The following is a 12651-nucleotide window of genomic DNA, read 5'->3' as shown; positions in this document are numbered from 1 at the left end:
TAAGGATAAAATTTAAAGAAATGATATTAGGCTAACCCAAATATAAAAGGAAACCCCACCAGGTGCTGGAATGTGGGACCGTGCTAACATCACTGTTTTCAAAGTCTCAGTTCACCCTCATTTTGCATGTACTAGTAGTTCAAACATCCCCATTAACTTAAAATTTTGCAGTTTACCATGAGACTGAATGAGAATGGATATAGTGGCAATTAATTATTAGAGGTTACTAAGTGAAAGGAAATGGAATATTAACTTATTCTTAATGTGTTCTCAATCAAAATTGACTGTCGTCAAGTTTTTAAAAAAGTAGCAAATAGTCATAAGAGCTTGTGTGATAAAATTAGTCAATATATAAGTAGCTCATTTTAAAGAGAACACATTTCTCATTCAGATATTCGGTGTGTTTTCAGTGAGAACACAGAGCTGAGAAGGGAAATGCACAACTAGCTTGCTTGCTTGCTTTAGCCTTAGAAATTCTAGTCAGGTAATGCCTTGACCTATGACCTTTTTACTGTCAACACAAAATCCTTAGTTCTAACTCTATCAGGGTGTGTTAATAGAACTGGGGCCAAACCTTTATTATCTGTCCTTTCCCAACATCAAGTTCATGTCACAGGAGATTTTAATGAGTGGAAAACCTTACAGAAAATATTGAAATATCAAAGACTTGGTAAATTAATACTTATTTATGGATTTATACATGTGGATGTTATCAATTCATAATTAATGGTCCATATGATCAGAATTGCTGCTACTAGCCACATTCTGTGCCCTATTTGTTTGTAAAGACCAACCAGTTACCTTGAAGATATTTTTTTTTTGCCATTTGCTGATGTGTAGTTATTAGGGGTGAGGGCAGGTTCTCCTCATTGAGGATCATGGAGAGGAACAGATGTGACTTCAGAAGCTCTTACAAAGCTCTGCTTGTGCAGTCAGTTGACCTGTACTGACTGAGGCAAGTCTTGAATCAGTGACCACTTGTTACCTAAAAAACCCACGAGACCTTTATTTACATTAGTAATTTTCTCTGGTTGAGATTGACATTTACCCTGCTTTCATAACCATGTGCCAGCTTTACATTTTTTGTTCGAAAAACCAGTTCATGCATGCATTCATAAATTCTTCCTGGCTTTACTCGGAGCTATTCAGGCATTTAACAAAACAGACCAATCAAAATTGTCATTAAAAATCACCTTATAATGGGCCCATTTATAATCCTCTGCTATCCTTAATGTTACAAACACCAAAAATAGGTTTCATGTTAGATTTATGTTGCCCTCAGAGCAACCTAAAACTTGTTCGACAAATACATAAAGGAAATCTGAGAAATTCAACATGATTGGTAGTATCAATTATTCTGAGAACTGTGAGTTAATATACACCTAAACCATTTGGCATTGACATAAAATTGGCAGTACAACTGGAAATGAAAATAATTTGAGTGCATCCCCATAAATATTCCATACCAGAATTGGTCCTTTTATGGTTAATTACCATTGGATTGAATCAGTAATGAGCTACAAGAGGAAGGTCAACTCAAAGTCTTTTTCTCTCCACTGTATAAAGTACAGAATCAGAAATCCTATCCATTGGCTTCCCTTTCATTGCTCTCAGATCCACATAAAATCAATTCAGTGATAGCATTAATGTCCAATATTATCAATCACAGTTCTGAAACTGAGCTCAAAGCCTTATCTCTGTTTCTTTCTCCATAAATGCTGTCAGACCTGCTGAGTTTCTCCAGCATTCATTGTGTTTGTTTCAGATTTCCAGCATCTGCAGTATTGTGCTTTTACCAAGCTATTAACTGTGACAGAATAATATGAATGTATAAGGATATGACCAGTTAAAATATCAACACTCTTTCAATATAGAAGGACGAAATAGAAGGTATGATTTGCATAAACAATGGTTGAACAATCACAACTGTTTAATAAATCAGTTAATTCCACTTTCATTATCTGAAATCTCCTGTTTGCTTCCATTTCCATGAATAAATGTGCAAAATAAAAATGCAACTAAACAGAGTAGTAGGTAAACTGAAAAAAAAGATGTACAATGTCAAACTGCTTCTGAAGAAGAAAACTTGTTTGATCTTTTAGAATGAAGTTAAAAAAAAATCCTCCTCTGACTGAGTTGCTAATTTATACCCTGCTACTGCAGTCAGGTACAAACCAGAGGTTGGGGTCTTGTCAGGAGTTGAAGAGGAAAAAGCTGAGTTATATTTGTCATATAAAACACTTAGACCTGAAAGGATTAACTGACAATCACTTGATAAGCGTCACTCATCAGGATTTAACAGGCTGGGAGGAGTCAATATTGCAGTTCCAGCTCAGTCCAGGGCATTGCTCAGTTCTATACAGTGGAATTGTAATGTGTATTTACACCTACATTTAATGTTAGGTCCTACAAGGGAGTCCTCTGTAAGTAAGATGGATTGTAAATAGTTATTAAGTATAAGGTAATAAACCCATTCTCTTCATCAAAACTGAGCTTTCTTTTCTGCCAAAGACTATGTTTGTTGCCACTTGCTCTCAGTAAATTAGACTAATGGTAAGAAGAAGGATTTCTTACAGTGGATCTACCCAAAGCATCTCACATGGTACTGGTGGTCACCAGTCATCACAACAGTCATGGTCAACCCCCAGTTGCTGTGGTCTCCACAATCACGGTTTGTGGGAAGTGACTGATGGAAAGCTTGATCCTGTTTAAGAACCATCTGTCCCACATAGACATTGTGTGGTAACAGAAAGCAAATAGGAAGAGAACCTTCAGACTTAACCCTCAAAAATACTCTACAACATTAAAAAAAGCCCAATTGTAATATTTTAAAGGTGAACTATGAAAATGCCTCATTGTGTGGTGATTTATAGCAGCATCAGTTCGACTTAAAAGCTGTTTATGACGCAGACCATTTTTTAAAAATGAGGGATATTTAACTTTTCACCCTCTCTGTGTCATGATTAAAAATAGGTAAGTCTCTTGAAATCCCAAAATACAATTTTCCAAACAATGAGTTGCATTTTGTTGATAGTATTGCATTTTGTTAATTTCCTAAAGTTGCATGTTTATAACTCACTGCTGCTTCAATGGAGCAGGACAGTTAAGAAACTGACTCTCACCTGATATTCCTTAGTCCAGCTCCTTAGAAACAGTTATGTGAGAACTCAGACATTGTCGAGTGTCTTGGTGTCAGAGGGGGGAATCAGAGTGATAGCCAGCACAAATCATTTCTGCTCTCGTCTTCTCACAGTTAAAAGGGTGACAAGTAGAAGTTTAGAATTAGGTGGTCCAGTTGCTATATAAATGGGCAGATAATGTGTGCAAACCTAAAGTGAAGAGGATTAGTGAAAATGCATTGAACTTGGACAATTAACAACAACTTTCACAGAGCATTTTCAAAGCAAACATTCCCAGTGTTTGTTGTGACAAAAATAGGAATGGAGACACTGAAATGAATGTGAAAACAATGTATTAACATAGAACCACTAATGTCAAAAAGGTTGATCGACTCCTGTCAGGAATATAATCAGAAAAAGATGGACCGTGAGCTAAAGAAAGAAATTTTGGAAGCAGGGTCTGAGCTGAACTTCCATGTTGGTGCTGGGAAACAGAGACAAACTGAACTCTCCCCAGGGGAACGTCTATCGGATACATTGAGTAAAGTGTGAAGGAATTTACAAGTTCGAAGTCCTAATGTCCATACAAGAGGAACAAACACCATCAGCCTCAGATGTGTTGGTCCATTAATGAAAGGGGCCAAATGGACCAATCCATTTAGACTCATACCTTAAGGGTGCTGTCTTGTCAAAGGAGCGAGTGACGATCTGGTGTCTCTCCTCAGTGTCAGTCAATACCTTTGTGAGAGAGGATTGCAGGAATATGTTTTATGAATGTACCAATTGTGAGACTTCTGCCTGTGAATATTGTGTCTTTATGATTAGGTCTTTAATATTATTAATGAACGTGAATAAGGAATGAGCTGACAGCAAACTGCTTGCATCTTATTAATTACCAATTCACCTGAAGCCCTTGTTACTTCTTTTTTATCTTTATTGTGCAATAACTGAACAGAACTAAAAGCAATTATCAAATGTCTACTTCACAGACATCAAATGCATTAAATGAATAAATGTGGCCATTTGTTTTAAAATGTCACACCAACTGATCTGGGCTGGAATGTTTCAGGACATGTTATTTGGTGTTATGTTTGCAGCCAGAATGACATGCTCCAGCTGTTCGGAAAGCTTTTCAAAAGCTTTATCAATAAAATTGCAGAAATGCAAAATCTCTCAATTTCACTTTCCAAATATCTCAAAAACAAATCCTGTTGTTTAAACTGTGGACCAATGAATCATAGACCCACACCATGATTACAGAGTGAGCAGAACTTCCTGACTACAACATCAGGATGAACCTAATCGGTTCCAGAAAAAAATGAGCTATGATGAGAAATCTGGGAGGATTGCATGAGAATCAGGCCTACTGTAAACAAAAATGCTTTTATTGTTATTTCTTATAATTTTGTAGTTTTTGAAAATAATTTCAAAAAGTGCATTTTCATAAACCAATCAATCAATGTTGATATATTCTTAAAACTTGTGATAACTGCCAATTACCATATATTCCAGCTAAGTGACAAAATACTAATTCACGTCACAATTCCCCTTCAACTTGGTTCCAAACTCTGAAAATGCTAGCCATGGACGTGGTTTACATGAACCTGCCAATTGGGATTTCGAACAGCACCATGTAGGACTTGATGGCCTCCTCTCTTCAGATGACTTGCTAATCACTTGCACTTTAAGTAGTGAATCCCAGATTATTTACGCAAGTTTTCTTAAATTGTTTCAGGTGGTGATTGTCCAAACAATTAATCTTTCTCACAGCTTAGTGACAGTCCTGTTAAAGAGAAAGTTAAGTCTCTATGAAGCCCAATGGATGTTCTTGTTTATTTATGAAGTTGCTACAATTGCCTTTATTTCATGTTTGGTTACGCATGGCTCCAAAAATTGAAAGGCGTGAACATTAGTTTCTTAAGAAATTACGACAGCATAACAATGCCATGGCTGTGTCAATGGGATTTGGGTGGCACTGGGTTAAGCAGGGTCAAAGATTTGACAAGTTAAAGATAAAAGAAGCAGAAAGCCTGACACAATTATATGAAGCATTTCAAAAGTTATGACAAAGCGCATCTCCCAATTGAAGGTAAGGTATGTTCATGTTTTGCACAATGTGTGGACCACCAACAGTGGATGAAGAAATCACTTCTGCTGTGGATTTGTTTGGTATCAGTGCAGTTTGTGATAGTTAATGACCCAAGCATTCCTGTGTGATTGATATTCTGTTTAGTTTTATTTTAAAGTCATTATGCCTTTCAATAATTCTTTTGCAGCTCAGTCAGTCAGTCAATCTCAAAATAATTCACAGGTTTTATTTTGGGGTGGGGACACACAAACAATTCCTTCCATGTAGCTGCTGTTAGATTTCAACAGCAGAGACATTTATTTGTGATTGATGGAAGAGAAGAAAAGTAGAATGAAAGTTGTGTGGAGTTTGACCTCTGAGCTGCTGTCAAATAGAAGGGGAGCATCATTCTTCCCTGTCTGTACTTGGAGTCGAACAGAGATCTTGACAGTTGAAAGGACAGTTCTGTGACTGTCTGACAAGCTTCTTACTTCCCTGGGTTTCACAGTTGGGTTACTCAGTGCACTGTCCTTCTGCAGGGGTACAAGATATCAACACCTCGGTCATCTTACCCACAGGGGTTTGCTCCATTTTACCTTCTGTAAAACCATGGAGAATTTCCTCCTTTCGGAAACGGTGCTGAGATCCTGATGGGATTTTAAAGGGTGGGGGTGAGGAGTGTGGGAATCAGGTCAGGTGATTCAATGAAGGAAAAATACCCACGCTAAATCAATCCATCTGTATTTAATCAGTGTTTTTATTCAGCTGGAAGAAATCATGACAAGCCAGCGTGCTGTATGTCCAGTTGTCCAGAAAAATCACACAATTCTAACAAATTAAGTTGAGATAGAATGGTTGGCCACAAGTATTTTGAAAATTTTAATAACCTGCATTTATATAAATGATAGTTTATTTTATGTATGGATTTACCAAATGTGAGGTGTGCAGTTTGGTAATGCCAAACATTTATCAATATAATTAAATAAATCTTGTTTTTCTGATGATAAGCAATCTTGAACTCGGACATAAGGTATAACCCAAAAATATAAATGTCGAAGATACAATATTACAATAACAGTAAATTATTCAGGCACATTTCCTTCGCTTGCAGGATTGTTAAATTTATCCTTCCATTTGCAAATTATTATGTGTACCTCTCAGAGATTTACAATAAACGTAAGTGAATGGGGCTGTTGTGGTGCAGTGGTAGTGTGCCTACAGCTGGGTCTGGAGAACCTGGTTCAAGTGCCTTCTGCTGCAACGGTGTGTAATAACACTTCTGAACAGGTTGAATAGGAAAGTATCTCGAATGAATTTTTGTCTCGATCACCTTTGATGTCAAATGGATATTTTTACAGAACATCATCCTGAGAAACTGAACAGATGGATGAACGTTTATTAGAATAGACGTACAAAGTTTGTGGAAGGGTCAATGTTGAGGAACCTGGCAGTTACTTTTTGCTGTTTGCAATCCAGAACAAGAACAAAATAGAGACAGAAAATGAATGCAACCTCTTTACATAGCAAGGGTGAGGGGACAAGGTGGCTCAGTGGTTAGCACTACTGCCAGGGACCTGGGTTCGATTCCAGCCTCAGGTGGAGTTTGCACGTTCTCCCCGTGCGTGCGAGGGTATCCTCTGTGTGCTCCGGTTTCCTCTCACAATCCAAAGATGTGCAGGTTAGGTGAATTGGCTATGCTAATTTGTGTTCAGGGTTAAGTAAAGGGAGGAGGAATGGATCTGGCTGGATTACTCTTCGGAGGGTCAGTGTGGATTTGTTGGGCCAAAGGGACTTGTTGGATTGTAGGGATTCTATAAGACTACATGAAGGAGTTGAGGTAAATTGTCTTGATAGAGGAGGCTTTGTAAAAGAGAAGGGGCTCTCTGAGAAGAGGCTAATGGAGTGTCAGGATGTTCATGTGCAACAGAAACAATAGCATAGACCAGTTGGGCCAAATGGCCGTCACTCTATCATGTATTCTACATTATTATATTTTTGAATGCATTTATGATGTTGCCATACATGAGAAACAAAGCTTCTGTATCTCCACAACAAGTTCTCTAATGCACATCCATACAATCTCTCTCTGTCACACATGCAGACACACAGACACTAGATGATTGAATTGATATCATGTCTCAATCATCCAATGAGGGATGATTGTATAGAATTTTGTAAAACTGATAGCATTTAATATGTCAACATTGCTTGGATCTATGTCATGTGCATAACCCACAAAATAGATCTATGAACAGATAGCTGCAAGTCCTATAAGGAAGTTGTTCAACAGCTAGACACATAACTACAGTTGACATTTCTATCTCTGTTTCTCTGTCCAAAGATGCTGACCTATTGAGTTTCTCCAGCGTTCTCTGGGAGAATGGGAAATATCGACATGAGAATCTCCAATAGTAATTGCTGACAGAATGTAAGAGCATAGATTATGATAACGGAAAATAAAGTTCGTCTAAACAAGTGCATGTACTTGAGATTCTTTATATGTGAACAAATTTATTAATTATATTCAACTCGTAGCCTCAAGTTCATCATTGAGCTCTTTGTTCACATTTCACAATTCTCCAGTTTCTTCCCAAAATAGCACTGCAATTGAAACTCTTACAGTGGACCAGTGCTCCTTTCTACTGTACAATGTGCACAAATAACCCCAGATAGACATCCTTGAAAGGACCCCTCATTCCTGCTGTTTCAATCTTGGCTCAGCTGTCCTCAGTCCTGTTATACTTTATATATTATGTGTTAAAGCCTCGAGTAACTTAACTGCTGTAAATGCAAAACACTGAGCACGTGCTGTGCACACAGAAGTCTCTTTGAATGCAACTGGAAATGTTATTAATCTTTGAAACATAGGGATGTGAAGAGAGTAACCACAAGTATATGAAGTCCATCAATGAACTCGCTACTCTCTGTCACAGCTAGGTCACAACACTGTTGAAAGCCACGTTGTCTATGTCAGTTCATGGCTGGGAGATGAGGAGTTTGAACATTTTACGAATAGTTCAAAGCTGGGAGATATTTCTTCCTTTACTGTAAGATTATTGAAATTTTCCTTATTTATTATCAAATACCCTGTTCATTGCTACAATGAAACTTTTTTGGGAAATGTTACAAAAGGAACCTATCAGCGGAAAGCACACATTTCCCAACGAGGGGTTCCTTCACAGGAAATTGTCACAAAATTGTAATATACATGGAACGAGCCTATCCCTGTCTCAGGAATTCAGCAGCTTCTTCAAGTCTTACTTTTCCTTGAAAGCGAATACTTTTCTCCTTCCCCTTGTGTGATATCACATTCCACAGCGAGGGGTCAGTTGGATCATTCCATTACAAAATCTTTCCTGATAATGCACCAAAACTGACTGCAGTCGAGTATATGAAATTGAGAGACAGTGATCAGTGGAGTGCTTTTGGATTAGTAACACATTACTACCGAGGGACCTGATGACATGCTGTCAATGTTCAAAGGCTAATAATCCAGATCCTCCGGCTAATGGTCTGGGGACATGGGTTTGAACCCGAGCAGGCAGACAGTGATACTTGAACTCCATCAAAACAATCTGGAACTAAAAAGGTAGCCAGTGTTGAAAATGCCCATCTGGTTCACTAATGTAATTTAGGGACAGAAATCTGGTCTGGCCTCCACATGTCTCCAACCTTTTGTGACATGGATGATTCATGATTGCTCTCTGAAATGGTCCAGCGAGTCACTTCGTTCAAGGGGAATCTACAGATGGATAAGCATTGCTGGCCAGCCAGTGATGCTCACACCTCATGAACAGATAAAAAAAAATCTGATGAGATGTCACACACATGAAATATTGGACCCAATTGTTCAATCTGGGTTAGAATAATTTCTGATCCAGACAGACCAGAAACTCCTACTTACCTTCCAAGGAGCAAATCTTCACAGAACCTACACTCTCGAAACCTTTTACACCATGAGCTGCGGTCTTCCAGTAAGTAAACACAGCTTGTGGATCCCAAAACATCCTTGACAGCTAATGAGAGGTGTTAAGTGTGTAAGGTGAATAATTAACAGTAAAGCTAGATGTGAATGGGTAAGGTGACAGGTGAGTGAGAGGGATGAGGTGAATGGTGGTGTAATGTGGTGGCAGGTGAGTGTGAGTAAGGGATACCTCAGGTGTTGGGGGTAACAGGTGGGGGAAGGTCAGTGAGAGAGTTCAGAGGATCCAGTGAGGAGACAGAAGCATTCAGTTTCATAAATAGTAAGGATTAGAGCAAGTTTTAATTTCTCTAATGTTTCCTGAGGAACTATTAAGGTGAATGAGTTGGAAAACTGCAGTCTTCAAATAACGCTGAGATGAAGACATTTTTTGGTGATTGCCCAGTGGACTTTTTAAATTCCTGACCAATTGTCACGTGGACAATTCCAAAGGTCCTGCTGAAATGTCCTGCTGGTCTCTGACTATACGGAGACTGGGTGATCTGGGTCAGCGATGTTGCACACTAGGTATCAGGTGATGACCAGTTTATATTGCACATTGATGCACAACGTGCCACACACCATACAGAACATTGTGTAGTGTGTGGTACGTTGTTCAATGTGCCACACACTTTACCCTGCACACTGATGTACAACGTGCCACACACTAATCTGCACACTGATGCACAACGTACCACACACTATACTGTACACTGATGCACGTACCACACACTATACTGTACACTGATGCACAACATGCCACACACTTTATCCTGCACACTGATGCACAACGTACCACACACTATACTGCACACTGATTCTGGATTAGTGGTGCTGGAAGAGCACAGTTCAGGCAGCATCCAAGTAGCTTCGAAATTGACGTTTCGGGCAAAAGCACTGATGCACAACGTGCCACACACTTTACCCTGCACACTGATGCACAGTGTCATACACTTTACCCTGTACACTGATGCATGTGTCACACACTTTATACTGTACTCTGATGCACAAGGTACCACACACTATTCTGCACACTGATGCACATGCCACACACTTTACCCTGCACACTGATGCACAACATGTCACCCACTATTCTGCACACTGATGCACAATGTGCCACACACTTTACCATCACAGACACCAGAAGCAATTACACCATTTGTGGTTTACACTGGGAAGAGTTCCAGTAAAACCCCTTTGCACTGCCATTGGTTCTGACCTCTTCACCTGAAAGAACAGCAATACCTCACTAAAGGAGACAGCACGTCCAGCACTGCAGCACATCCTCAGGACAGATCTTGTGTTGAAGTCTCTGGAGTTCAATTACCAATACATTAATTACCACATAACTCAGAATCATGTTCCACTAATCAACAACTGGAAACCAGTCTTATCTTTAATTATTCATTCACATGGGATCACAGGTTAGGCTCGCATTTATTTCCCATCAGACATTACATTTGACAAGCTGACAGAGATGAACTGCTATAGTACACAGAGGGTGGATACACACACAGGGCTGTTAGGAAGTGAGCTCCAGCACTTTGACCACAGCTGAAATGGTGGAATAGTTCCAAGCCAGGATGATATGTGACGTGGAGGGATCATGAAGGTGATAGTGCTTCCATGTATCTGCTGCCCTTATCCATCTGGATATTAGAGGTCACAGGTTTGGAAGGTGCTTTCGAAGAATTCTTGCTGAGTAGCTGCAATTTGTCTTCTAAATAGTAGACACCACTATGATTGTGAGCCAGGGTGGAGGAAGTGAATGCTGAAGGTGGTGGATAAGCTGTCAGCCACTGGGCTGCTTTTTCCTTAATGGTGTTGAAATTCTTAAGTGCTTTTGAAATTGCACACAGTATTTATAGGGCTTGTCCAGTTGCATTTCTGATCAATGGTAACCCCCAGGACATTGATTGTGGAGGATTCTGTGATGGTAAGACCATTGAGTGTCAAGGGGCGTGGTCAGATTGTCTCTTATTGGTGATCGTCATAGCCTGGCATTTGTGTGGCATAATGTTACATGCCACTTGTCAGCACAAGTCTTGATATTGTCCAGATGTTGTAACATTTGAACATGGATTGCTTTAGTATCTGAGTCGTCGCAAATGTTGCTGATTATTGTGTAATGATCAGTCAACTTCCCCTCTGAGCTAATGATGGAGGGAAGGGCATTGCTAAAGTAGCTGAAGATAGTTTGGCCTAAGTAAATTATCCTGAGGAACTCCTACAGGGAGATGTCCTGGAGCTGAGATGATTGAGCTTCTATAATTACAATCACCTCCCTGTGTGTCACCAACAGAGAGATTTCTCCTGATTCCCAGTGAATCCAGGGTTGCTAGGATTCTTTGATACCACATTTGATTGAATGCAGCCTTCATGTCAAGGGCTGACACTCTCACCTCACTGCCAGGGGCAGTACAGTTTTGTCGGTGCTATGCCATTTCACTGCCAGAGAAGGTCATTGTCGAACTGCCAACATTTGTCAGGGTTGTACCATGGGATTTTCAAATGCTGCAATTGGCAGAGGAAAGTCGCTCCGGGAATGACGAGTGATAGGCTGAGGCGAGAACTGGGTGAGAGGAGAGCTGCAGGGATGGGAGATGGAGTTAATGAAGCGGGTTTGATCAGATACAGAGGGCGATCTCACCTCGGCCTCGTACCAAGACACCCTCCAAAAACCTTGAGAAAACAAACAGCCAAAGATGTAAGGTTCGACCCATTGTCAGTTTTTCACTTTTAACTCTGGGTTACGATATTTACTGGAAAAGTACAAGGTGAGGGATTGAAGAATGCAGAAGGTGAACCTTCACTCCTGATGACTTCAAATCAAATTGTTCACAGGTCGTGGACCAGAGATGTATAACGAAACCATTTTTATTTTGTGATAAACACATTTGCAGTTGTATTAATTAAATTAGATCATGTTACCATTCTAATGTACCAAGTATTTTGTCCAATGTGATAAATAACCAATGGCTGTCAGTAGAATTGATTATGCTGATTCATGGGAGTTTTTATGTTTACAATTATGCAAAGAAATTGTGAAAACTTCAAGTCTGAATCGACGAATACAATTCATGTACAATTTCTAGATTGCACCCTAAGGCACCAAATCTACAGATGCGTGTATGTTAAAAAAATTTACACATCGATACAAACACAACAGTGACACACAGCAGGGACACAATTATTTTAATGGTTTATATGCGCACTGCCTCAATGCTCGCTGCAAGCATTAGTCTCAGGAAAAAGGAAAATGACAGCCGTAAAAAGCAAGGAAGGGCTTTAGACCGAACAATAAGAACACAGAGGAGCAGAGCGGTATAGGATCTTTGAAGACAGAGAGAAAATGACAGTAATGAAAACCAATGACAACAGGAGAAAGTGTAAGGCTTACACTTACAAGAGAAAAGGTTGATAACAATTAAAAAGACACAAGGCAGACAGAGTTAGATGTTGCAAAATAATCAGATATTGGACCAGGAATCCTGAGAGAACCT

General features: G+C 39.5%; 1 protein-coding gene across 6 annotated transcripts in view; it reads right to left on the bottom strand.

Annotated features, from left to right (window-relative positions):
• Nucleotides 1-12651, bottom strand: part of sema3d (sema domain, immunoglobulin domain (Ig), short basic domain, secreted, (semaphorin) 3D) — a 361202-nt gene that overhangs the window by 327755 nt on the left and 20796 nt on the right. The window contains exon 2 of one of the 6 annotated variants that reach the window (XM_072563088.1): nucleotides 3790-3857. The exons of the other annotated variants lie outside the window; for them this stretch is intronic. The gene's annotated coding sequence lies outside the window, so the exon portion shown is untranslated. The remainder of the gene's footprint in view (nucleotides 1-3789; nucleotides 3858-12651) is intronic. 6 annotated transcript variants of the gene reach the window in all.

This window comes from Chiloscyllium punctatum, chromosome 44 (genome assembly GCF_047496795.1).
Source record: "Chiloscyllium punctatum isolate Juve2018m chromosome 44, sChiPun1.3, whole genome shotgun sequence".
Lineage (NCBI taxonomy): Eukaryota > Metazoa > Chordata > Chondrichthyes > Orectolobiformes > Hemiscylliidae > Chiloscyllium > Chiloscyllium punctatum.
Note: the sequence above shows the minus strand (reverse complement) of the source record. Positions and strands in the feature narration are given on the sequence as shown.